The 5028-nt window shown below is 35.7% G+C and overlaps 1 long non-coding RNA gene across 2 annotated transcripts; it reads left to right on the plus strand.

Moving 5' to 3' along the window:
• The first annotated feature begins 1846 nt into the window (after positions 1–1846).
• Positions 1847–4476, plus strand: LOC120757583 (uncharacterized). Of its 2 annotated transcripts, none has more exons than XR_005702592.2 (3): positions 1847–2965; positions 3885–3968; positions 4110–4476. It is a non-coding gene; the product is annotated as an uncharacterized LOC120757583 (long non-coding RNA). The 2 variants fall into 2 exon arrangements; XR_005702591.2 differs by having other exon boundaries at positions 4162–4476.
• Positions 4477–5028: the final 552 nt, after the last annotated feature.

The following is a 5028-nucleotide window of genomic DNA, read 5'->3' on the forward strand; positions in this document are numbered from 1 at the left end:
GAAGGAATGCCTTATACAATGCTGGACCTGCTCCAAAAGTTCAGGGATCTGATCTGACTTAGGCAATTTGGCCCAGCCTCTGTACTTATGCTGGTTTTAAGTCAGTGGAGCAACTGTTAACTTGTTCTACAGTAAGATATATTCTGGCATGCTAGATACCGAAGTGATGGACTAGTCATGTAACTGTAGAATTAAAAAGCTGACCCCAGTTACACTGAAATGAAAAAAATTGCTTCACTTGCATCACTTAGCTCCTAGAATACCCTTAACAAGGCCAGAAGTCTGAATATCATAGATATTCTCTAGAAGGTGGGGTTTACACTGTATATAATGCTATTGCAGCCTTGTAATACATATATTTCATATTGTAATGCATATATTTGTATACATTGCTTTATTTAGTAGGCAGTGGTATTTTACAGTAATTTCAAAGGGTGAAGTTCTTTGTCATCAGCCAGAATAAAAGTGTTTTATTATACAAATGAGAAAGTAGCTGGGCTTGGAACTGGGCAGTTACTTCCAACATGCCAATTACTTATGGTCACAGAAGAGATGATTGGGGATTTTAGCATAAGGAAGTTAACCTATGCTAGCTGTGTAGCAGAAATAAGTTGGAAATATTAATGAAAATACTGAATGGAGGCTAAATCCAAATGTCCAATCTTCCCAACTGCAGCTCTGATGAATCAGCAGTGATGAACAGGCAAGATCAGACCAAAATTAAGAGTGGATTTAGATCCTCAACAACATTAAAAATGGATAAAACCTTTTTCCAAAATGGACAATATGAGACATTTAATTTAAAATAAATTCATAATCCCTGAAATTAGAAGCAATGTTAATGCTGTTTAAAAATACCTGTTCTATTACCTGACCAAAATTCTCTATAAGCGAAACATAGGATCACAAAATTTAGCAAATTAAAAAAAAATGTTTAAAGTTTTATTTTTTAAATGTACCTAGTGGAAATCTTCTGGATTTTAATCATATCTTTTCAGTTACATTCAGTGACTAAGTGTACAACAGATGATATTTGACATTTATTTACTTAAATAAACTACAAAAAGAAAAAGACCTCATCAGGAAATTGGAAGGTTTGAAAAAATAAATTGGTTTAATTTCTTGATAACTGCAGCCTTTTTGTTTTATGATATTTGTTTTCTTTGAGCATTTTTAATAGAGAAAATGAATTTTAATGTTCATAGTCATTATTTTATTTTTAGTTTATTAATATTAATTAAAATCCCAATTAGGTTCTATTTAAATATAATTTAAAGTTGCAGATTATAACAAAAAGAAATCTGTACATCTTCCAAATCCAAAGCAGTCAATCTGATCATGTTCCTAACACTACTACACTCGCAGTACTTTCACTGACACACATCTGCTTTCTCTACTGGGCACAATGAAGTCTACAATTTCTCTGCCTAGAACAATTAATATTCAGTATTCTTAACACCTTTGACTGCCACTGAGTGGTGAGAGAGAAGGAAACAGCCCCTCGTGGGATCATGCCTGGCACAACAAGTAACAACTAAAAAAAACAAATAAAAAAGACAGCTAAGAATCACCAAGCTATGATGAGCAATGCAGGTGGGTGGCTTTTTTAATGCAGTCATTGTTTCCTGGGCTTGAGGTTCAGAATTACCTAGCTGCAGTTCAGCAGTCACACCTATTTCACTTGCCTGGCCTATTTCTGTTTGAATAAACCCAAGGCTGAAAGTGCCCTTTCCTCCTGCTCTGTCCCCTTAACATCACCTTTTTATCTTCACAACACCCTTTGAAGGGTATTTACTGAAAGGATGAGAGAGTGGTTATCGCAAAGAATTGAAAACTTAAAAAAAAGAAGACCAGGAATTTCAATAAACTTTCTCTGTAGCTAGATCAAGGACTAGAGATCCTCACTCCAACAGCAAACAACCTGCAAGAACTAAAAGGATTTCTACCCAGCTATCTCCAGTTTACCTGTTCCATTAAGATAGGATGCCTGTTTAACTGAGTTCTAGGTGTAAGTTGCATGAATGTTGAATTTAGAAACTTTGCTACAAAGAAAGTTAGTGGCCTTTTCAGGTTTTTTTTAGAAATGAGTCAAATCTTGTTTAGGAGACAGTTTATGTAGGACTAGATGTACAGTGCCAACAGACCTGGACCATCAGAGCCTGGAGAGGTTTGGATTGAAGAAGCAAGGTGGTTTACTAGACAACTTTAAACTCTGGGTTTACATGTATATAAATACACTTGCCACAAAAGATCACTCTTCTTTGATTCTCACCAGCGTCCTGCAAAAAGTAAAGGTAGCAAGTCACTCTGCACAGGATAAAAGGAAAAATACCTAAGAAATATTAACCAAATACAAAGGCCAGGGTTGTAACAGAAGCACATCAAAATTATCTGACACAATTGTAAGACCTAACTTTCCATATGCATCTCTTTGCAGCAGTCTCCCATCCTTCCCTCCCAGCTGGTGAAAAGTTGCAAGATTTATATTGCAAGCCCTCTGCTACTCCAGGAAATAAAGATGATGAGTGTCGACAGTTGCTAGGAACACAAGATATGCCAGTACATGCAAGTGCTCAAGCACCGTGAGAGTACCATTTGAAAATAAAATAAAATAACTAAGACAACTCAAAACACAAAGTTCAGTTGACAACCACTCAACCACTCACCAGAGGGAGCCCATTTTCCCCAAAAGCCAACATTTGTAGTATAGCCAACAACCTTCTGGGGCCTCAGAACCACCCCGTTAAGAACTCTACAGCTGCTGGGAGGAGTAGCTGCAAACTAAGGGAGCCACACGGGCATAATGCGAGCAGGAAAGGAGAGAGCATCAAGGATTTTTGTAGCTGCTTGATTAGTACTTTCTGCAGCACAAAATGTTCTTTATTGAAGGAGTTGCTACATTAGACTTTCAAACTGAATGTGTGTGAGAGAAACCAGTCATGTATCTACAGCATGTCACTGCCAGGTAAACTTTTCATACTCTCCTAGGTAGGCTTCTTGTTTCTGTTTGTTAGACTGCATTTGTTGTCACTGAATACTTTAAGCCAAGTTCTTGCAAGAAAAGTATTGCATTTGCAATAGAAAAATAATTTTATTTTTAAGAAAGACCCTCCTTGCTCTATTTTTTCTCAAGGGGAGAATCAGCCTTCAAAAATATATCAGTGTACCTCATACATTCTTTAAAGTACAACTGAAAAATTTTAGTAATATAATTTGCATTTCAGCTAAGCGTAGAATCTGAGCTCATAGCTAACACTGGAACATGTCCTGCTCAGGAAGGACCTGCAGCTCCTTCCAGGGCCAGACTGTGTGTGCACACAATGTTTGGAACAGGGCATGATACACAGGTCCCTTGGCAACTTTCAGAACCTGGCAGAGCTCTAAAAGTGGGGGTTTTGTGTTGCTGAGTGGTTTGGGTTTTTGTTTGTTTGGTGCTTTTTTTTTTTTTTTTTTTTTTTAATCTTTGGCCAGGTAAACACAAGATCTTTTAGCAGCAAAACTCTCCTGCTGCCTATCTAAACAGGAAAATCTTTCTAGTGAAGACATAATTACATCAGCAAGCATGTGCTTCTGGTACTAGAAGATTATTTACAGTTTCATACCTTCTGATATATATGTATTTTTTTCCCTTCAATATAATGAAATATAATTAAGTTACTAATTTTGCTCTTTGAGACTTTTGTGTTCGTGTTTGTTTCCTAATTACTGATTAATAAATTTCCTCAGCATTTTTCATAGACACTGTGATGCAGCAGTCAGTAGATGTGACAACACAGACCTGAATTACTGATAAACAACAACAAAAAAATCAAGCCCTATTGATTATTTCCTTTCCGTAGAAGTCATAGTTGTTGGTGCTGTCAATTTTAAAATTTCCCTTTCAGGTTTGCAATAGTGCAGCCACACATTTTTTGCTACTCATCAGACTAATTCGATAGCAAAATCCAAGCAACAAAAATTTGATCTGGGTAAGTAATTATACTATGTAAGTTTTTAATTAATAGCTGTACAATTTTTTTAACTAGTTAAATTAACTAATTAAATTAACTAATTAAATTAACTAATTTAACAAAAAAATAGTTATTTAAATTAACTAATTTTCTTTGCAGTCTGTAGCTTCAGAAACACTCTGGAACACAGTCAACTAATTTTTATTTAAAGGTGTGGTTTCAGAACTCAGGATGGGTCTATCAACTGTTTTTGGAAAGGTTCCACATTAATGGGGACTCACTGGTCCATCATGGATACTGAATCTCAACACAGCACTGGCTAGACACCAGCCTACCAGAACTTCAGTCTACAGCAGCACCAAGTTAATCTGAAGCTGAAGCAAGAAGATGAAACAAAGATATTCACATACTCGATTACGTACGGGAATGAGTATGGAATCTGAGAAATCCCTTTATCAGGTGCACACAGCTTTTTGGCTCAGAAGAGCTCTTAGTGTTAAGCACACACAAAATGGTAAAATATTCAACAGGCATTCCTTACAATAAAGAGTTAAGTTACAGAACTTTTGGTGGTATGATTACTGATTTTATGCATGTCTTTATAAACCACAGCCTTTTGCGTCACTGGGTCAATATGAAATTTCAAAATTTCCTTACACAAAAGCAACAACTTCTGCTCATAATTACCTGTAAGCAATTAGTAAGCATGAATTATTATTCAAAGAGAAAAAATACCCCAAACCATTTTTCCTTTGGTAGTGACTTTCAGTAAAATAAAAATTCAAGAAATCTGTATTTGAAAACTGGTAAATTGTGATATATGTTCAGATGCTGTCTGGAATAGAAGCAGAAGGTTTCTTGCATAGCCTTTGCAGAAATACTTTCCCGGCTTAATACTCACATGTTTAATCGTTTGGATTAAAATCCTAGTGACCAGAAGAAGTATAGAACATTTAATACATATAGTATTTTTTCTTATTGTACTATGGTAAAAAAAAAACCAACACAACAGGTTTTTTATATAGTACTATAAGCAGTGAGTGTTTAGATGGCTGCAACAACACAGTTTACAGAAACT

The sequence above is a fragment of the Hirundo rustica genome, chromosome 1, assembly GCF_015227805.2.
Source record: "Hirundo rustica isolate bHirRus1 chromosome 1, bHirRus1.pri.v3, whole genome shotgun sequence".
NCBI classification, from domain to species: domain Eukaryota; kingdom Metazoa; phylum Chordata; class Aves; order Passeriformes; family Hirundinidae; genus Hirundo; species Hirundo rustica.